General features: G+C 42.0%; 1 protein-coding gene across 1 annotated transcript in view; it reads right to left on the reverse strand.

Annotated features, from left to right (window-relative positions):
• nr6a1a (nuclear receptor subfamily 6, group A, member 1a) overlaps nt 1-24129 on the reverse strand; it is a gene marked incomplete at both ends in the record, with an annotated part of 136491 nt that overhangs the window by 27303 nt on the left and 85059 nt on the right.

The following is a 24129-nucleotide window of genomic DNA, read 5'->3' on the forward strand; positions in this document are numbered from 1 at the left end:
TCCGCTAGAGGAAAAAAGCCACAGGGCATGGGAGCCCTTGCCTCATGATTCTTCTGTCTTTCTCTTTCTTTCTTTCTTTCTCTCCAACAACCTCCTCCTCCCTCAACAGCCTGTCCCTCACTGACCACAGCAACAAGCCAACCTCCCCTCTGGTCACTTTACTGCCTCGGTCACGTGACCACTAGAGTTCAAGCCCTGGGGTCACGGCTTGGCTTGAGGTCCAATGACAACTAGGGGTTATCTGAGTGGAACTGATAGTCCTATTTTCTCTGACGTTCAACAATGCTCTCTCTCTCTCTCTCCTACCCAAATTAGCCTCCTCCCTCTCTCCGGCCACTGGCACTTCTGGATTGGGGGTGGCGGGGGGGTGGGGGGGCAAAGTGCACGTCCAAGCATAAACACAGGTTCAAGCTGACAAAACACACCAACATTAACTAATTGAACCACTTAGTCCAACAGGGATGAAGGTTGGAGCTAAAGTTTCACAGTTTGCTTGGTTACAAAGCCAGCCTGCTGCACTGCCGAATCCATAGAAACACTGGCGACTGGCGTGCAGATCAAACACAGTTTTGGCAATGTAAACGTATGTTTTATCATGCCAATAAAGCCCTTTGAATTGAATTGAATTGAATTGAGTGATACCAAAAGCACTGTATGTCTGTCTGCTGTATCACCATCAGCAATATTATTAGTAAACCAAACCCACCCCTATGCACACCCCCCCAATACTATCATAACAAAAACAATGGAACTTGCACAAAAACAAATGTCACCCTCTTTTTTTTCCTTTTTTGACTTCTGTAAACCTGCGATGTGACAATACAGCCGATTTTCATTCTCTCACAGTTCTCAGTGTTAAAGTAATGGCCTTACCATCCAGTGCGATCCCTTCTTTCATCTCTTCCCTTTTCCGTTTGTCCTGCACCTCCTGGATACTAGAGTGAATGATGTGCATGCAATGTTGTGAATGTGTCTCTTATCCCTTCCTGCATCCCTTCCTTAGTTCCAGTGCTGCTTGCTGTGGTCAGGGGGCATGTGTGGACTGTGTCCTGTGTGCCGCAGCAGTGGACTTAACAACCAAACCTGGGTAGGTAACTTGACTGTGGATCCTAGCAGTTTCACACCGGTGGACACGCTTGTCCTGTTCGGCCAGGGCAGGACCCCGAGACCCAGCCCACCCTTTTTCCAGTGAGAGCTCCACCCTGCTTGCTAACACCACTTGTTCATTCACACACACAGCCAGCCCTGCTCGGGCCCAACCCCCCATGCGAATGCTAATTAACCAGTCACAGTAAGTCACATATAAGAAGCTTTTCACATTCAAATGCAACTGGAGAGAGAGAAGAAGACACAAAGGTGACGCACGTGAATGCATAATATGCAGGTAGAAGGGAGGAATCGGGATCGCATATTAATCACGGGCTGGATCCAGACTGGAGAGCAGAGCACTGCCTGAGCCATCAGAGACCGGGTGGGTTTTGTGACGGTGTTAAAATATGGCAGCAGGCATAATCTGATCAAAAGCAGTCTCGCCGTCTCCCAGTTTACTTTACACTAATGCCATAAGCGTTTCTCAACCATATGTCACTGTGTCAAAGGCACGGTCTTAGAAAGACCCTGCTTAAGGTGTTTAATCTGCCGTGTCTGCGCAAGAGACATCGAGCATTCATTCAGTGTTAACATCCAATTTACAAATTTACAATTTAGGCACTTAGCAGACGCTCTTATCCAGAGCAACTTACAAGTGCGAAATGGGAATAAGCAGAGTAAGCATGAGCTCTAAAGAGTAGTCAATAAACCGGGTAAATAGTCACACAAGTAGCAGTGCAGAGAGAAATCCCCCTTTGTACTCCAGAAAACACTTTTTCCTTCTGCTCACAGCCAAAGTCAGCCCAGCAGTCAATGCACCTTTATTTACAGTTACCTAAAAGCCAAAAGACAAACACGGAAAAAAGAAGCACAGGCATATCCTTCTTGAATGAATAATCAATGTCGAATAATACAATTACAAGAAATAGCCCTTCACATGAAATCCCAGGCTTTGTTGACATATTTTCAATCCGACCGCCAGAAATCTCGGCCCGCCATCGATACTAATAGGAAATCAAACTTGAACACAGCGGGGAGGAGGGCTGGGGACGGGGCATGGGAAGTGGCCATATGTCACCCTTGACCTTAGCACCTTTCCTCCCGTGTGGCAAAGATGAACAGCATAATCAGCCGTGTTGCCTTTAACCTAGAAGTCAACCGGACAGCCAGGGATAGCGCAGAGGCTCCAGTGTTTATCAGTCGCATGGCGATGAAGACGTTATCGGCAGTTTGGAGCGTGCCCTAAGGCTGAGGTCATGTGGGCGTTATCTGCATGTCTCCTGGTGACTGGGGACGTATTGAACATGGCAGTCAGCGCATTGGAAATAGTTTGATAGCAATTGTGATTGACATCATTTGAATTGAGTATACAGTTTCTGTTCCGATTGCATTGTGGCATAATTGGAGCGAATTGTTTGCAGTTTAACACCCATGGATGCCATCTGTCTAAATGGAATGCCAGAAGATCCACTGGAATTGCAGTAAAGAAACATGAATTCTCATGAAAAAAAGAAATACAAATTCATAATCACAAGATTACAGGTGTAAAAGAGAGGGTAAAGCTGACGGAAATAAAAATATATTCTGTATACAAATAAATTGGACTGAGACTAAAGAAAATAATATTTTATTTTATTTTTTACATGCTCATAGAGTGCTCTGTGCTCATGGTGAAATTTAAATTAGCAAAGGTTTCGGTCCTGGGACCTTCGTCAGTGCTACCAGTAAAAGAGAGGGTGAAATAAGTTTGCGTGTGAGCTCTCAACATTGTAGTTACTGGAAGAGAGAATATTCTATATATCATAGAGGAAAGAAATACATTACAGGCCAATTCTGGTATCTACTGCTGACTTCTGCTGCCTTTTGCAGAGATACATCTTTTTAAATATATATTAGGAGCATTCCATTCACTGATATAATACCAACCCTTTGGGTTCAGACCCTAAATGTTTCACATGTTTAGGCCGTAAGCTGAACCCGCTTTCTAGAGCAACTTAAAAATGAGTAATCAAGAACTGCAAAAAGATAGCACCAAATATCAATAATGTATCAAGGTACTATCTTAGCTAGTATGTGTATACAAGACACACGTACTAGATAACCATATGAAATTCTCGAAGATACGTCAGCTGTACCAGAGGTCAACTTCACAATCCATGTTTTACTAGACAGACCCCCTGAACCTCCTCCGACACATTTACCCACAGAAAAAACACACTACAGAATCATATACTTTTCTGTTCATTTGTTCACATTTACCCATAGAAAAACACTACAGAATCTGTATCTGAATCTTTTCTGTTTTACTAGACAGACCCCCTGAACCTCCTCCGACACATTTACCCATAGAAAAACACTCTACAGAATCTGTATCTGAATCTTTTCTGTTCATTTGTTCCAATGGATTTAACCCATTCTGACCTGAGATCAGATTCATACGAGGTTTCCGCCGGACACACACTGGTCCTGATGAACCCATTCTGACCTGAGATCAGATTCTAAAAATGTCAGTCGCTCTTCGATTTTTCAAAAATAGCAGACCTACAAGCTCGTATCGCGCCACTCGGTGGCGCGATATGAGCTTGTAGATCTGCTATTTTTCAACAGCTAAAGCATAACATGATGCCGACACCAAAATGGGTGCCCGTTTAGAATGGGTCAACACCTTGGGGTCAACTATCCACAGTAAACGGACTGGTTGTAATGGAATGATGTGTGAGAGGTTACCAGCCAGAGTGAGCCAGAAAGTGTATATAAAAGGTTTTTTATTTTGTTTAGATCATTTTGCTTTTTATGCTTTTTATGCCTTTATTCATACAGTAAGCAGACAGGAAATGGGATGAGAGAGCAGCAAAAGTCGCAGGGATCGATATATATATTTTTTTAACCCGTTCTGACCTGAGATCAGATTCATACGAGGTTTCCACTGGACACACACTGGTCTGATGAACCCATTCTGACCTGAGATCAGCTGAGATAGCGCGCCACTCGGTGGCTATGAGCTTGTAGATCTGCTATTTTTCAATAGCTAAAGCATAACATGATGCCAACACCAAAATGGGTTCCCGTTCAGAATGGGTTTAAATGTAGTAAACTCAAGTTCAACTTATCGTGACCCATAAATGTTGGTCTGTGACCCACAAAGTGTTTGAGAACTGGTTTAGACATGTCCGGAGGAGGGAGGGATGGATGGATGGATGGAGGCTTTATTGGGAGAAGGATTCTGAAGATCGGAGCTGACTTGCAGCGAGAGAAGATGAAGGTCACAGAGGGCGAGAGGGGACATGCATGGAGGAACCAAGGAGGACGCAGAGGACGAGAGGGGACATGCATGGAGGAACCAAGGAGGACGCAGAGGACGAGAGGGGACATGCATGGAGGAACCAAGGAAGGTCATAGAGGGCGAGAGGGGACATGCATGGAGGAACCAAGGAGGACGCAGAGGACGAGAGGGGACATGCATGGAGGAACCAAGGAGGACGCAGAGGACAAGAGGGGACATGCATGGAGGAACCAAGGAGGACGCAGAGGACAAGAGGGGACATGCATGGAGGAACCAAGGAGGACGCAGAGGACAAGAGGGGACATGCATGGAGGAACCAAGGAGGACGCAGAGGACGAGAGGGGACATGCATGGAGGAACCAAGGAGGACGCAGAGGACGAGAGGGGACATGCATGCAGCCTGGTGGCTGGAGGAACCAGCCTGGTGGCTGGAGGAACCAGCCTGGTGGCTGGAGGAACCAAGGAAGACGCAGAGGACAGAAACATTATGGACATGATGGGACAACCCGCTGTAACGACCACCCCCCCCCCCCCCCCCCCCCGATGGGAATTAGCCGACAGAAGAGTTCCAAATGGATCCCTCCAATATAGAACGATTTCATCACAAGCTCTTGTTAAAACTGCAATCCAAAACACCCTGCGTCAAGATCTTTACTGTTAAAGAGTTAGAACAGACAGCATGTTTAAGGGAAGGCGAGTGGTTTCCATTTGATTTCATGCGATACATCTGGTCAACCAGTAGTGGTCCCACCAACACAACAGGATCCATTCTAAACGTGTCAATAGAAATAGACGAGCAGGTAGACCAACTACAAACACCACAGCTTTGTTGGTTATATTGTTAATAAAATATACAGACTGGCTAAAATAATATTTTATCGGCTGAACTTTCACATGCTGCTGCTGGTCAGTCAAGCGGGGAGATGTTACATGTCCACCATGTTTAAACCCATTCTGGGCGGGAACACCTTTTGGTGTTTTAAGCATTATGTTATGCTTTAGCTATTGAAAAATAGCAGATCTACAAGCTCATAGCGCGGCTATGAGCTTAACCGAAAACTGTCAGGATTTAGAAGGCATTTGTAGAATGGTCCTCAGGGTTAAATGGATACCAAAACAAGTACCTAGGAACAGCACATTTTGACAGAAGATGGTGTTAATATGACCCCTGATGTCACAATAACAAAATGTCCATGTCATGTTTGCATGGAGAGGGGGGAAAATGCTTTACCTAAAATAATTACAGTTTGGGATTTTCCCTGGCAGTGTGTGTTCACGGCCAGTAGGTGAGAGAGAGAGAGAGAGAGTGTTCCACCATGTGCCGACTGAAAGTCGTGTGTACGGATGCTGCTTTGCATCAGGGGAGACAAGGCGCTGAAGCGCGGCATGAGAAATGATCTAAAAGTGAATCTGAATCCTCAGCTGTACAGCGACGGAGTTGAAAGAGTGGGTCAAGTCAATTACAGATAGGAGCAAAGATGCATTACATTATATATATATATATATATATATTCCTTTAAATGCCTGGTGCTGCACTGCTGGTGACCCATGTCTCACCCCTCCTCCTCCCCCCCCCCCCCCCCCCCCCCCATCATCTACAAATTCAATAAATGTTTAACTTACTAGGGTTCAATGGACTGTTCCCTAAATTGACCTCTATGATTTAATGGCATGCATATATCCTGGAGGGGTAAAGATGCATTCCATTCATTCATGTGTACAGTATGCTGGGAAAGCAATCATTTACACGGCAGGCAAGCACTGGATATTATATAGTATTTATATACGATAAGGCGATTCCCGTCGGGAAAGCGAGTGACATACATGCCCCTCTGGCTATACCACACCATTGTACTTTAGTTAGTGCAGTATGCATTAACATAGTACTTCATGGGGTTGGGAGTCCATCTCAGTACTATGACGACAAATTGATGACATCAAGGATAAAAAAGGTACACAGGACATACAGACAGAGAGATAACTAGAGATCTTTCTCCATATATGGGCATTAACACATTTAGACCTGAGGATACCCATGTACCTGTCTAAATACTTCCTTAATGTAAACGAAGTCCACACCCACAACACCAGAGGGAGTACAACAAACCATGTACAACCCAGATTCGGCACAAACAAGGGACTCAATTATTTTCGCTCCTATGCCACCAAAATGTGGAACGCCCTACCAACAGTCATTAAGACATGTGAATCCCTTGACTCCTTCAAAACCGCTCTCGCACCTACGGATGGCTGCAATTCGAAACTGGCCTCTGTAAAATCTGAATTCCCCCCCCCCCCCCCCCCCATTTCCCCTCACTGTATATGTATTTTTTCCCTTTTTGCTTCCTATATGATGAATTCCTGTTCTGTTCTTTAGCTACATAGAAATGTCTATTTGTATGTCTCTAAATGTTTTGATGAATTGAACAATGTGGACCCTGTTGTAAACAAGTGTAATGCTTAATTGGGTCGTCCACTCACAGTTAACAGTCTTCGTATTGAGTTTGTGCTTGAAATGTACTGTAATTCTACAAACTGTTAATAAATATTTCAATCAATCAATCAATCAGGACGATTCTACAAAAAATGGCTTCTAAATCATGACAGTTTTCTGAAAAACCTCGTGTTTCTGTGTCCGTCGATCTCAAACATTTTCATGTCAAGGACCCCCAAGATTATATGTAATTGGCCGCCTAAATGCATACTGTACATTAAATTATCTATACACGGTACTACATACATGCGTACATAAATACATACGTATACATACAGGCCTGCTCTGAATGGCCTTTGGCCATTTTGCAATGTTCTGGAAAGGAGTGTTTTGTTGTGCATTTCAAGTTGGTTATGACATTTTCTTCTGACGTGGTCTAAAAAGTAACCCCAGGCAAACTCATCATCGTATTATATTTTACATTCTTCCACTTGACCCTCCCCTCCTTCTGACCCCCACACAATGGCAAGGCGCTCCATTTGAGCTAACTTGATAGCAGAGATGCTAATATGATGTAATGTCAATTTGAATTAACCCTTTGTTAGCCGTCTATATTTAGCATTTCCCCTAAACACCGGAGTAACAAAAGGGCATTCTTTTGTTTGGTGCAGCTCCCCTCCCCCGTTTACACATACTGTCAGATACTAGGGGACAAAACCTCTCTGCTGCTTCAGAAGACAAAAAGAGACCCCCGAAAAACAGGAATAGGCCACTGCTCTGGTTCTTCTGCAACACACACACACACACACACACACACACACACACACACACACACACACACACACACACACACACACACACACACACACACACACACACACACACACACACACACACACACACACAGTCAACCTTGACTCATTCAAGATACATTTGGAAGTGTATCAAACCGGATGATCAGGACATTCATCATAGTCTGAATGCATACAGTGAACGTGTATGATGTAGAGATATAGATGTGTCTCCATTGTGTCGTATCATGAACATGTCACTTCATATCTTCTGTCTGCTCTCCCACTGTATGTGTGGGGGGTTGTCTGACCTCCGTGCTGAGCAGAGATCACGAGGGTTAAGTCCACTCCTGGAGATTAGATTTACAATGATCCACATCACATTCCCCAGATGCATTTGGGTTTTTTTTCTCCCGAGGCCTGATGCCCAATAGATCAATGGGGACTGTTACTCTCGCTGAACTTCCAAAGGGCATATAAAAAATGTGCACCGCACGACTTCCAAGTTAACGGCCACTAAAACAGCCACTCACGCACGGGGCCATCTTCGGCAGCCATTCGTCATTGCTTTAATTATATCGACTCGAGGGCTGGACTTATCAATTACAATATTTGCCTCTTTCTGTTGGATGGATGGATCGCACCGTGGCGACGCATGGGAATGACACGCATGTTTGGGCACCGTCACAGAGGCAGTGGTGGGGAACGCACACGCATGTTTTACCTTATTTAAGTAAAATAATCAATAACTACTCCGTTACAAGTAAAAGTCCGGAATTCAAAATGTACTCGAGTACAAAAGTATTCACTATGCAGAATGTCCCATTTCAAGTTTTCAAATGCATACAAATATTTAAAAAAAATTAGCAGATCTAGCAACGCATTGTGAGCTTGTAGATTGGCTATTTTCAAATGGCCGAAATGTATACAGGGCTGATGTGGTTAAAGGGTAAGACCACTTTTTTTGAGGTTTGGGTTGTGTAGTTACTTTGCCATGATGCAACTCCAAATGTGGACAAGAAATAAAAAATAACTGCTCCAGTGATTAGAAATTGATAATTCAAAATATGCTCCTCATTGACTTACATTGTAGCTAAAACAACTCTCAAAGTCACTCTTTTAGTACGTAAACAAACACAAACTAAGTTGATTCAGACAATATAGAGCATCACCAAAACTCATGTGGTTTTATTTTTTCATAAAAATGTTAGATTCCTGTTGATTTTACTATTTGAAGATCTGGATCCGGATCCATGGATCCAGTCCAGGTTTTCTTCCCAATAAAATGGACAAATCAACAGGAAGATAACATTTTTATGAAAAAATAAAACCACATGAGTTTTGGTGATGCTCTATAGTGTCTGAATCAACATTGTTTGTGTTTGTTTACGTACTAAAAGAGTGACTTTGAGAGCTGTTTTAGCTACAATGTAAGTCAATGAGGAGCATATTTTGAATTATCAATTTCTAATCACTGGAGCAGTTATTTTTTATTTCTTGTCCACATTTGGAGTTGCATCATGGCAAAGTAACTACACAACCCAAACCTCAAAAAAGTGGTCTTACCCTTTAATGTTATGTTTTGTAATAATAATCCAAATGTACAAAGCACCTAGTAGTAACTAAACTTTTCAAATACATGCAGTGGAGTAAAAGTACACTATTTGCCTCCGAGATGTAGTGGGAGTACAAATACCTCAAAACTGTACTTAAGTAAATGTACTTAGTTACTTTTCCACCACTGTCACAAAGGTGGGCCCACAGCAACACACAAACAGGCCACATTGTCCAGCTGGTCCAGAGAGAGGTTAGGGTTAAAATATTAATTAGTGTAATTCAAACCAACGCTGACGATATGATAACACCTTTGTTTGGGACGACACCAATTACCTCCTTGGCCATATTTTCGGATAAATATAAAAGACAACGAATTACATGCAGCGCAATTTTGGGCAAGTATATATATGCCCTTTGGCCTATTGGGATCAATTGGATTAACACCAACCACTACATGACAGGAAAATGGCCCCTGGGTTCACATCTTTGTTCAGGGGACTACTTTTATGTGAGACCATGCTTGCACACCCCTAGTTCATATAGCATTACCCTAAATATACCCATATACACCCCTAGTTCATATAGCATTACCCTAAATATACCCATATACACCCCTAGTTCATATAGCATTACCCTAAATATACCCATATACACCCCTAGTTCATATAGCATTACCCTAAATATACCCATATACACCCCTAGTTCATATAGCATTACCCTAAATATACCCATATACACCCCTAGTTCATATAGCATTACCCTAAATATACCCATATACACCCCTAGTTCATATAGCATTACCCTAAATATACCCATATACACCCCTAGTTCATATAGCATTACCCTAAATATACCCATATACACCCCTAGTTCATATAGCATTACCCTAAATATACCCATATACACCCCTAGTTCATATAGCATTACCCTAAATATACCCATATACACCCCTAGTTCATATAGCATTACCCTAAATATACCCATATACACCCCTAGTTCATATAGCATTACCCTAAATATACCCATACACACCCCTAGTTCATATAGCATTACCCTAAATATACCCCTAGTTCATATAGCATTACCCTAAATGTACCCATAACCATATACACCCCTAGTTCATATAGCATTACCCTAAATATACCCATATACACCCCTGGTTCATATAGCATTACCCTAAATGTACCCATAACCATATACACCCCTAGTTCATATAGCATTACCCTAAATATACCCATATACACCCCTGGTTCATATAGCATTACCCTAAATATACCCATATACACCCCTAGTTCATATAGCATTACCCTAAATATACCCATATACACCCCTAGTTCATATAGCATTACCCTAAATATACCCATATACACCCCTAGTTCATATAGCATTACCCTAAATATACCCATATACACCCCTAGTTCATATAGCATTACCCTAAATATACCCAGCATGTTCCAAGGATTAGCACGCCCCAATGGCAAACAAACCCATTTACACCTGAGGCCGATTCTATAAAAGTCGTCTAAATCATGACAGTTTGTTCATCAATTTACAATTTACAATTTAGGCATTTAGCAGACGCTCTTAATCCAGAGCGACTCACATTTAAGCAAGAACAAACATCACGTCAGTCGTTCTCAAACATCTTCATGTCAAGGACCCCAAAAAATATATGTAATTGCCCCCCCACCCTACTACATGGAAACTAAATGAAAACTAAGCTATGATGACTAAGACTAAATATACAAGACAATTTCATCAACAAATAAAAACTAGACTAAAATGTTAGGAAAGGACTAGTGGACAAAAGGACTAGTGGACAAGAGATCCACTAGGTAATTTTACAATTGGTTGCATGCTGAAAATAGCAGATCTACAAGCTCACAACGTGTCACGCTGCGATGCTTTGTGAGCTTGTAGATCGGCTATTTTCATTAAGTGTAAAAAACAGCCATCACGACAGCATCAAAGCCCACCAAAATACATTGGTAACACTTTACAATAACGACCTGTTATAAAGCAGCATTTATAAACATTTATAATCGTTTGTAGATGAGTAATAATCATGAACAATCATTGTTGACATCCGTAAATGTTTACCTAAACATGTATAACTATGTTTAAACATCATTTATATGTTATTAGTAAGGTATTAGTAAGTAGTAAACTATTCACATAGTTATAAATGTTTAGGTAAACATTTACGGATGTCAACAAACAGTCTGTTCATGATTATTACTCATCTACAAACTGCTTATAAATGTTTATAAATGCTTTATAACAGGTCGTTATTGTAAAGTGTTACCAATACATTTTAGTCGACTCAATCAACTACAGATTTACGATATTCAGTTGACTAAAACTAGACCAAAACTATTCCAGGTGACTCAAATTAAATTAGCCCTTACACCAGTGGTTCTCAAGGTGGTGTCCGGAGAACCCCACTGGGGTCCTTGAGGGGGTTCCAGGGGCTAAGATTCGTGTGAGCTTGTATATCGGTTATTTAAAACCCATTCTGACCGGGCACCCATTTTGGTGTCAGCATCATGTTATGCTTTAGCTATTGAAAAATAGCAGATCTACAAGCTCATATCGCGCCACCGAGTGGCGCGATACGAGCTTGTAGGTCTGCTATTTTTGAAAAAAATCGAAGAACGACTGACATTTTTTAGAATCTGATCTCAGGTCAGAATGGGTTCATCAGGACCAGTGTGTGTCCGTCGGAAACCTCGTATGAATCTGATCTCGGGTCAGAATGGGTTAAGAAAAGGGAACAAACTATTTTCAGATGGGGTTGGGGGTGTTTAATTGCATATACATGTGGGGCTCCTTGACATGGAAAAGGTTTGAGAACCACTGCCATGCACTGAGTCCCCCTCACAGGAAGGTGGCCTGAGAACCACTGCCATGCACTGAGTCCCCCTCACAGGAAGGTGGCCTGAGAACCACTGCCATGCACTGAGTCCCCCTCACAGGAAGGTGGCCTGAGAACCACTGCCATGCACTGAGTCCCCCTCACAGGAAGGTGGCCTGCATGACCACGGCTGGGGCTCTCATCTTGTGCCAGTGCCACGTACCGACCAGCAGAGGGAGACATCATACAAACATGGAGCCCTGCTCTGTCTGTGCTAGCTATCTGCCCCAGCAGACAAAGGGCCAGAGAACCTCCAGGCATGAACTGACTTGCTCCCTCTCAAAAAAAATACCAGCGCAGACGATACTCAGAAGTCAGCCTGCTCTCCCTCTGATCCTTAATGCAGAGGCACGGCCATTATACTCCATGTAGCTCAGACGCGGCCGGGGCCCTCTTAATGAGTGGGTAGAACACAGATGTACAGACACAACAACGTAGGTGACTAGGCGTGCGTTAATCCAAACTTTTAACCATCAAGTCGAATCTAGTTTAGCAAAACTTTAGCAATGAATGAGTTGTTGAGGATATTTTTTTAAGTGTCTGTCAAGGATAAAACGACACAAGGGTTCCCATGATACATCATGGCGTGGAAAATGGACACCCAATTGTTAAAATGAAGTACCTTTCATAAAAAGTAGGTGTCCAGTCATTAAAAAATGGCAGGCATTTAGATGTGGGTACCGACTGTAAATACAAACAAATTACACTGAGCCTACAAAGAAATGTGCAGCAGAACTTCAAAGACATGTAGACATCAAATAGATCATGCCAGAGCAGGCAAGACCAAACAATAACGCCACTACAGTGAGGTTTTTAGCAGTGGTTCCCAAATCCCTTTAGCTCACGAGTCACGACCCAAAAGTGAAATTTGACCCAAACTAGTGAAAATAGCCGATCTACAAGCTCACAACGCGCACTACTACCTTTTTTTTCTTTTTTTTTTTTGTAATTCATGGAATTTCTTTGACTTTTCTTTGATTTCTTCGTGAAATTTTACTGAGAAAAAAATTAATAATTCATGAATTTGTTTTCAATACATGAAAACGTATTGAAAACAACTGCGGGCACAACAAATGCCTGCTCACAGTGCAGCTGGCCCGTTTTGGTAATCCACTGCACAAGACTTTACTTTTACTTTATTGTCCCACGAGGGGAAATTTGTCTTGGGCAAAAAGTGCACTAGTACATCAACGTTTAAAACACACACACACAGACACTAACCACATTATCACTGCTGTTGGCTGAAAATCTTGAAGCCGCAGTTTAACCTTTTTCTTTTTCCTCTTCTCTTCCCATCCTTATCAGAAAGTTTTAATTGAAAGTTTACACTATTTAGTCATTACTGGTTTGAATCACGTAGATATGCAAAGCGCATTTCACGACCCCCACCCCTTGTCTGCCCCCAAGCTCATGAATCCCACCTATCGGAAACCTCTCTCTGTGTTTTAAGAGACACATGGGCGTGAGCATTCCTGCCTCTTGTTTTCTTGGAAAAAAAGGCACTTGAATCTTAAAGAAAAAAAAAAGGATGAAAACCATCTAGTGCCTAGATAGATGCACAGTTTAAAACCATCTAGTGCCTAGATAGATGCACAGTTTAAAACCATCTAGTGACTAGATAGATGCACAGTTTAAAACCATCTAGTGACTAGATAGATGCACAGTTTAAAACCATCTAGTGACTATAGATAGATGCACCGTTTAAAACCATCTAGTGACTATAGATAGATGCACAGTTTAAAACCATCTAGTGCCTAGATAGATGCACAGTTTAAAACCATCTAGTGACTAGATAGATGCACAGTTTAAAACCATCTAGTGACTATAGATAGATGCACAGTTTAAAACCATCTAGTGACTATAGATAGATGCACAGTTTAAAACCATCTAGTGCCTAGATAGATGCACAGTTTAAAACCATCTAGTGACTAGATAGATGCACAGTTTAAAACCATCTAGTGACTAGATAGATGCACAGTTTAAAACCATCTAGTGACTATAGATAGATGCACAGTTTAAAACCATCTAGTGACTATAGATAGATGCACAGTTTAAAACCATCTAGTGCCTAGATAGATGCACAGTTTAAAACCATCTAGTGACTAGATAGATGCACAGTTTAAAACCATCTAGTGACTAGATAGATGCACAGTTTAAAACCATCTAGTGACTATAGATAGATGCACAGTTTAAAACCATCTAGTGACTAGATAGATGCACAGTTTAAAACCATCTAGTGCCTAGATAGATGCACAGTTTAAAACCATCTAGTGACTATAGATAGATGCACAGTTTAAAACCATCTAGTGACTAGATGGATGCACAGTTTAAAACCATCTAGTGACTAGATAGATGCACAGTTTAAAACCATCTAGTGACTAGATGGATGCACAGTTTAAAACCATCTAGTGACTATAGATAGATGCAGTTTAAAACCATCTAGTGACTAGATAGATGCACAGTTTAAAACCATCTAGTGACTAGATAGATGCACAGTTTAAAACCATCTAGTGACTAGATAGATGCAGTTTAAAACCATCTAGTGACTAGATAGATGCACAGTTTAAAACCATCTAGTGACTATAGATAGATGCACAGTTTAAAACCATCTAGTGACTAGATAGATGCACAGTTTAAAACCATCTAGTGACTAGATAGATGCACAGTTTAAAACCATCTAGTGACTAGATAGATGCACAGTTTAAAACCATCTAGTGACTAGATAGATGCAGTTTAAAACCATCTAGTGACTATAGATAGATGCACAGTTTAAAACCATCTAGTGACTAGATAGATGCACAGTTTAAAACCATCTAGTGACTATAGATAGATGCACAGTTTAAAACCATCTAGTGACTATAGATAGATGCACAGTTTAAAACCATCTAGTGACTATAGATAGATGCACAGTTTAAAACCATCTAGTGACTAGATAGATGCAGTTTAAAACCATCTAGTGACTAGATAGATGCAGTTTAAAACCATCTAGTGACTATAGATAGATGCACAGTTTAAAACCATCTAGTGACTATAGATAGATGCACAGTTTAAAACCATCTAGTGACTAGATAGATGCAGTTTAAAACCATCTAGTGACTAGATAGATGCACAGTTTAAAACCATCTAGTGACTAGATAGATGCAGTTTAAAACCATCTAGTGACTAGATAGATGCACAGTTTAAAACCATCTAGTGACTAGATAGATGCAGTTTAAAACCATCTAGTGACTAGATAGATGCAGTTTAAAACCATCTAGTGACTATAGATAGATGCAGTTTAAAACCATCTAGTGACTAGATAGATGCACAGTTTAAAACCATCTAGTGACTATATAGATGCACAGTTTAAAACCATCTAGTGACTATAGATAGATGCAGTTTAAAACCATCTAGTGACTAGATAGATGCACAGTTTAAAACCATCTAGTGACTAGATAGATGCACAGTTTAAAACCATCTAGTGACTATAGATAGATGCACGGTTTAAAACCATCTAGTGACTATAGATAGATGCAGTTTAAAACCATCTAGTGACTATAGATAGATGCACAGTTTAAAACCATCTAGTGACTAGATAGATGCACAGTTTAAAACCATCTAGTGCCTAGATAGATGCACAGTTTAAAACCATCTAGTGACTAGATAGATGCAGTTTAAAACCATCTAGTGACTAGATAGATGCAGTTTAAAACCATCTAGTGACTAGATAGATGCACAGTTTAAAACCATCTAGTGACTATAGATAGATGCACAGTTTAAAACCATCTAGTGACTATAGATAGATGCAGTTTAAAACCATCTAGTGACTATAGATAGATGCACAGTTTAAAACCATCTAGTGACTATAGATAGATGCAGTTTAAAACCATCTAGTGACTATAGATAGATGCAGTTTAAAACCATCTAGTGACTAGATAGATGCACAGTTTAAAACCATCTAGTGACTATAGATAGATGCACAGTTTAAAACCATCTAGTGACTAGATAGATGCACAGTTTAAAACCATCTAGTGACTATAGATAGATGCACAGTTTAAAACCATCTAGTGACTATAGATAGATGCACGGTTTAAAACCATCTAGTGACTAGATAGATGCACAGTTTAAAACCATCTAGTGACTATAGATAGATGCACAGTTTAAAACCATCTAGTGACTATAGATAGATGCACAGTTTAAAACCATCTAGTGACTATAGATAGATGCACAGTTTAAAACCATCTAGTGACTATAGATAGATGCACAGTTTAAAACCATCTAGTGACTAGATAGATGCACAGTTTAAAACCATCTAGTGACTATAGATAGATGCACAGTTTAAAACCATCTAGTGACTAGATAGATGCACAGTTTAAAACCATCTAGTGACTAGATAGATGCAGTTTAAAACCATCTAGTGACTAGATAGATGCACAGTTTAAAACCATCTAGTGACTAGATAGATGCAGTTTAAAACCATCTAGTGACTAGATAGATGCACAGTTTAAAACCATCTAGTGACTAGATAGATGCAGTTTAAAACCATCTAGTGACTAGATAGATGCACAGTTTAAAACCATCTAGTGACTAGATAGATGCACAGTTTAAAACCATCTAGTGACTAGATAGATGCACAGTTTAAAACCATCTAGTGACTAGATAGATGCAGTTTAAAACCATCTAGTGACTATAGATAGATGCACAGTTTAAAACCATCTAGTGACTATAGATAGATGCACAGTTTAAAACCATCTAGTGACTATAGATAGATGCACAGTTTAAAACCATCTAGTGACTATAGATAGATGCACAGTTTAAAACCATCTAGTGACTAGATAGATGCACAGTTTAAAACCATCTAGTGACTAGATAGATGCACAGTTTAAAACCATCTAGTGACTATAGATAGATGCACAGTTTAAAACCATCTAGTGCCTAGATAGATGCACAGTTTAAAACCATCTAGTGACTAGATAGATGCACAGTTTAAAACCATCTAGTGCCTAGATAGATGCACAGTTTAAAACCATCTAGTGACTAGATAGATGCACAGTTTAAAACCATCTAGTGACTAGATAGATGCACAGTTTAAAACCATCTAGTGACTAGATAGATGCACAGTTTAAAACCATCTAGTGACTATAGATAGATGCACAGTTTAAAACCATCTAGTGCCTAGATAGATGCACAGTTTAAAACCATCTAGTGACTAGATAGATGCACAGTTTAAAACCATCTAGTGACTAGATAGATGCACAGTTTAAAACCATCTAGTGACTAGATAGATGCACAGTTTAAAACCATCTAGTGACTAGATGGATGCACAGTTTAAAACCATCTAGTGCCTAGATAGATGCAGTTTAAAACCATCTAGTGACTATAGATAGATGCACAGTTTAAAACCATCTAGTGACTAGATAGATGCAGTTTAAAACCATCTAGTGACTAGATAGATGCAGTTTAAAACCATCTAGTGATTAGATAGATGCAGTTTAAAACCATCTAGTGACTAGATAGATGCAGTTTAAAACCATCTACTGACTAGATAGATGCAGTTTAAAACCATCTAGTGACTATAGATAGATGCAGTTTAAAACCATCTAGTGCCTAGATAGATGCACAGTTTAAAACCATCTAGTCACTATAGATAGATGCAGTTTAAAACCATCTACTGACTAGATAGATGCAGTTTAAAACCATCTAGTGACTAGATAGATGCACAGTTTAAAACCATCTAGTGACTATAGATAGATGCACAGTTTAAAACCATCTAGTGACTATAGATAGATGCAGTTTAAAACCATCTAGTGACTATAGATAGATGCAGTTTAAAACCATCTAGTGACTATAGATAGATGCACAGTTTAAAACCATCTAGTGACTAGATAGATGCACAGTTTAAAACCATCTAGTGACTATAGATAGATGCACAGTTTAAAACCATCTAGTGACTAGATAGATGCACAGTTTAAAACCATCTAGTGACTATAGATAGATGCACAGTTTAAAACCATCTAGTGACTATAGATAGATGCAGTTTAAAACCATCTAGTGACTATAGATAGATGCAGTTTAAAACCATCTAGTGACTATAGATAGATGCACAGTTTAAAACCATCTAGTGACTAGATAGATGCACAGTTTAAAACCATCTAGTGACTATAGATAGATGCACAGTTTAAAACCATCTAGTGACTAGATAGATGCACAGTTTAAAACCATCTAGTGACTATAGATAGATGCACAGTTTAAAACCATCTAGTGACTAGATAGATGCACAGTTTAAAACCATCTAGTGACTATAGATAGATGCACAGTTTAAAACCATCTAGTGACTATAGATAGATGCACAGTTTAAAACCATCTAGTGACTAGATAGATGCACAGTTTAAAACCATCTAGTGACTAGATAGATGCACAGTTTAAAACCATCTAGTGACTAGATAGATGCACAGTTTAAAACCATCTAGTGACTAGATAGATGCACAGTTTAAAACCATCTAGTGACTATAGATAGATGCACAGTTTAAAACCATCTAGTGACTAGATAGATGCAGTTTAAAACCATCTAGTGACTATAGATAGATGCAGTTTAAAACCATCTAGTGACTATAGATAGATGCACAGTTTAAAACCATCTAGTGACTATAGATAGATGCAGTTTAAAACCATCTAGTGCCTATAGATAGATGCACGGTTTTCATCCATTTCTTCCTCTTTGTTTATTTTCTTCTCCATTTCTAACCGGGTGTCCCGGGACCAATTATAGGCATACATTTTCCAAAAATACTCAAGTTTACAACACATTTTCTACAAGTTTACAAACACCCTCACATATATGGTGAAGTATATAAATCCGTTTTTAAGTGGTTAGAGAAGGAAAGATGTCAACACATTAACATCTCTCCGTCTGTCTGTCTGTCTGTCTGTCCTGGTCTCTCTCCGTCTCCCTCTCTGCTCGCTCTCAGCCACGTCTCCTAATGACAGGTTAGGCTGGCAGCAGCAGGGTGCGGAGCCCTGAGTGGGACCGGAGGAGCCTGTCAAATTACAGTGGGGGATCCTTCCTCCTTTTTGCCCCCATCTGTCTGCTCTGTCTATCTCTTCTCTACCACTTCGCTGCTGGATGCTTTAACCCATTCTGACCTGAGATCAGATTCATACGAGGTTTCCGCCGGACACACACTGGTCTGATGAACCCATTCTGACCTGAGATCAGATTCTAGAAATGTCAGTCGCTCTTCGATTTTTCAAAAATAGCAGACCTACAAGCTCGTATCGCGCCACTCGGTGGCGCGATATGAGCTTGTAGATCTGCTATTTTTAAATAGCTAAAGCATAACATGATGCCAACACCAAAATGGGTGCCCGTTCAGAATAGGTTATTACCTTTCAGGGGTTCCCGTTCCCCCCCCCCCCCCCCCCCCCCCCGCCATCCTCTGTCAGGTGGCCGGGGTGAGGAGGGCGCTCCTGCAATCTTGGAAATGCCTCAGACTTAACCCATTCTGACCTGAGATCAGATTCTATAAATGTCTTCTACATCCTGACAGTTTTCTGAAAAAGCTATGTTTCTATGTCAGTCGTTCTTCGATTTTTCAAAAATAGCAGACCTACAAGCTCGTATCGCGCCACTCGGTGGCGCGATATGAGCTTGTAGATCTGCTATTTTTCAATAGCTAAAGCATAGCATGATGCCGACACCAAAATGGGTTCCCGCGCAAAATGGGTTAAACCTGTCTGTCTGTCTGTCCTGAGGGAGCATCTTTGGAATTCCCTGAAAGACTGGCTGGGCTCTCAAAATGGCAGCCCGGACGGAGTGAGGCGGCGGTCTTTAACGCTTTAATGCAGACTAACTACACACAGTGTAGAGCTGGGATTCCTGAAAACCAGAGATTGTCAACTTCCATCTATCTGTCCACCTTTTTCTAAGTCTGCTCTGCGGTTCATGGTGGGCGTTTTAAGGAGGAGATTTAGGTCTGTGTGATAATAAACGACACGTTCAATGTAAAAAAAAATCACATTGAAAAATTATAAAAATCAATGGATCTCAGAGAACAATAGGGGTCCCTACAGTAACAATAGGTCCCTACAGTAACAATAGGGGTCCCTACAGTAACAATAGGGGTCCCTACAGTAACAATAGGGTCCCTACAGTAACAATAGGGTCCCTACAGTAACAATAGGGGTCCCTACAGTAACAATAGGGGTCCCCTACAGTAACAATAGGGTCCCTACAGTAACAATAGGGTCCCTACAGTAACAATAGGGGTCCCTACAGTAACAATAGGGGTCCCTACAGTAACAATAGGTCCCTACAGTAACAATAGGGGTCCCTACAGTAACAATAGGGGTCCCTACAGTAACAATAGGGTCCCTACAGTAACAATAGGGTCCCTACAGTAACAATAGGGTCCCTACAGTAACAATAGGGGTCCCTACAGTAACAATAGGTCCCTACAGTAACAATAGGGGTCCCTACAGTAACAATAGGGGTCCCTACAGTAACAATAGGGGTCCCTACAGTAACAATAGGGGTCCCTACAGTAACAATAGGGGTCCGTACAGTAACAATAGGGGTCCCTACAGTAACAATAGGGGTCCCTACAGTAACAATAGGGGTCCCTACAGTAACAATAGCGGTCCCTACAGTATCGCCTCTTTGGCCCAACCCCTCCCACATCGCTCATCCACCACTTTGTCCATATCTAGCTCATCCCCTATTTCTCCCTCATCCAACAACCCCCCCCCCCCCCATCCCCCCCATCCATCCATCCCACTCTATCTCTTTTAACACCCCCATCCCCTCCCTCTCTCGCTCTCCCTCTCTCTCTCTCCCTCTCTCTCCCGCTCTCCCTCTCCCTCTGCCTCTCCCTCTCCCTCTCCCTCTCCCTCTCCCTCTCCCTCTCTCTCTCTCTCTCTCTCCCTCCATCTCTCCCTCTCTCCCTCCCTCTCTCTCTCTCCCTCCATCTCTCCCTCTCTCCTCCTCAGCCCTCCTCTTCTTGCTCCAGAACTGTCAGATGGCATTAGCTGCCTTCACGCTCATGGGCTGTAGGAATAACAGCCGTGAACCTCGCCGAACAGCACCATTCTCCTGCTCCAGTTAGCTCTCCACTCAGCGGCAGGCAGCCTGTCGCACAAATACCAATGTTATTCATGTTTTGCTGCTGCTGAAACCCCCTCGCTTACACAACATGCCCCCAGTGAAAGGGCAAAGTTAGGCGGTACAACAAATCTCCAGAGAAAAAGGTCATGGCGCCGCAGTTAAAAGATGCGTTATGTATTGTTTAACCCGTTCTGAACGGGGAACCCATTTTGGTGTTAGCATCATGTCATGCTTTAGCTGTTGAAAAATAGCAGATCTACAAGCTCATAGCGCGCCACCGAGTGGCGCGATATGAGCTTGTAGGTCTGCTATTTTTTTGAAAAATCGAAGAACGACTGACATTTTTTTAGAATCTGATCTCGGGTCAGAATGGGGTTAATCAGACCAGTGTGTGTGTCCAATGGAAACCTCGTATGAATCTGATCTCAGGTCAGAATGGGATAATGATAATAACGTGGCCGTGCTGCTGATCGGGGGGGGGGGGTCCACTTCACTGACACAGCTTTGCTAAGATGGACTGGCATGGATCAAGAAGGATTCAATTCTTATCGCCTTATGGAGCCGCAGCCCTCGAATAACTGTTAATTCTATCATGATCAGCTTTATTTCTTATGAAGTTTTGGCTTCAGGGCAAGTTCTTTATTTTTTTGTTAATATTAACCACTTAGCCCTATATACTTTATGTATTCCAAATAGCCAGTCTACTGTAGAAGCTCATAAACACTTCACATTGTGCTAGCTTGTAAGATATGCCATTTTATGCATTAAAATAAATAAATAATAATAACTAATAATTTTGAAAATGTGCCCAGTGTGACCAATAAGGTTGTAAAAATGTGCAGCCGTTTCTATTATAATAAACGACCAGATGTAATTCACACGGACGTCCGTCTGTCATGTGTCGAGGATGGATGAAGGCCACAGATACTCCGCAGGGAGGATCTGAAGTGAACCACACGCTGTCCGTATCAGTTTGACAAGCAATTTCCAAAGTTACATAAATACAAATATGAGCAGGGCGTAATTTCTCATCAGCCAGCGTGCACTCCTCGAGCCCAGCGTGGGGAGGCTTAGGCTAATAATCAAAGCAGATTAGCCAGAGCTCTGACGGCTGCCGCGCTAGCCCCGCTAATCATCGGAGTGATAACCGTGAATCAGTCGATCGCGGAAAAAACAGAAATGAGCAAGTGTGTTTTCGAATTATGAACTTTGATGAAATGATCCCCAGTATCAGTATAGCCCCCCAATCGGAATATCTGTCACTCTCTCTCTCCATCTCTCTCTCTTTCTCAGTGTCAATGTCAGCAATTCCTCCGCGAGAACACAATATCGCAAGCTTGCGCATATCAAGTGCGACACAGCGCCAGGGAGGGAAGGGTGGGCGCTAAAACACTGCAGCCTCAGAGCGTTCACCGGTGTGACTGTGATCTCCTGAGTGCCCCTGTGATTTAGCCCTGAAATGACAGACTTAGCCCTCATTGGGGCTACGGGTGGAGAGCTAATGACACGCTGCGCAGGGCTAACGTGACTATTAGCCCACTCTCAGCAGCAGGAACTGACAGCAGCACAATTCTGTCATTACGCCCCGAGGAGACCTCTAATCAGGAAGGCAGGGACACAAGAATAAGGAGTAGGCCGGTTAGACTGGTTTCAGTTCCTGGTGTTGAGAGAGAGAGAGAGAGAGAGAGAGAGAGAGAGAGAGAGAGAGAGAGAGGAAAGGCACGAGTCTTTCTCTCCCCTATATGAACCCATCATGGCTGTCCGTGACACAGACCCTGGGTCAGATACGGTGTGCAAAGACTTCGACGTGCTCGTTTTTAACCTCAGTGTAGTCCCACACGAGGAGGGGCATGATGTTTGCCCAAGTACAAGAACGTTATTACGGCAACCGAAGAAAAGTGACAGTCAAGTTTAGGAGGTTTTGATTTGAAGAAACCAAGTGCACGCACGCCCAGTCGATAATTATGTCCAGGTAAAGGACATATGAAACAGAAGAGGAGCACATGAATAGCATGTACTGGTATAAAGCTCCTTGTTCAATTGGCTTATTGGAACTACAGCAATGTTTTTGATCGTTACAGATTTTCTGCCTGAGGCTGTGACTGTGAGCTTTGAACCTTGAAGCTGACCAGATCTGCTATTTTTTGCCATCTGTTATACAGCGAATAAGGCCCATGTAGGGCTTGTTTAAATGGGTCCTAGTGAAGTAAAGTCTGCCCCAAGGGGCACCACAAGCATCTTAAATGAAACACTTGTACTTATTTTCACAACTCTCATTGAGCCGGATCTTCCCAGGAACATTCCACAGTGCAGTAGGTGGAATCCTGGAATGCGAGGAACCTGCATGCTTTTACCCGACATCCTGTGGTACTGCGTTAATCACACATTATCATCCTCACAGACACATACCTACCTGTCTGAGGGTTACAGCCAAGGGGCCAGCTATAGGCACTCCAACGTTGAAGCGCTGGGCCCTAGTGGTAAGAGGAAGGACTGCAGGCGGAGCCGTGGATTCTTGACGAGGAAACCCCGTGCAACCGAGCGCCCAATGTTAAAGCCCAGCTGCACTTCAACTGAGCGCCCAATGTTAAAGCCCAGCTGCACTTCAACCGAACTGAGCGCCCAATGTTAAAGCCCAGCTGCACTTCCGCATTTCCGGACACCAAAACTTGGTGTCAATGCTGAATCAGCGAAAAAATGCGGAAATAGACGGTCCTTCCGGCAGCCTTCCGGGTGCTTCAAAACGCCACTGAGCAACTTCCACTGACATGAATAGCGGAGGGGGCGGAGCTTTTAATACTCTATGGTTACAGCAGTGGTTAGCAAGGAGGGGTCCGAGCAGGACCCCCCCCAGTCTGGTTCCAGGGGGTCCCCCAGATGCTTTATAATTAGGAAACCAAATGGACCCTTTTGCAGGTCTGTAAACTTTGAGTGTACACATTTGTGAGTGAAATGGTAGTGCAGTACATGGCATCAGCCAGG

The sequence above is a fragment of the Protomyctophum parallelum genome, assembly GCF_964188405.1.
Source record: "Protomyctophum parallelum genome assembly, chromosome: 15".
NCBI classification, from domain to species: Eukaryota; Metazoa; Chordata; class Actinopteri; order Myctophiformes; family Myctophidae; genus Protomyctophum; species Protomyctophum parallelum.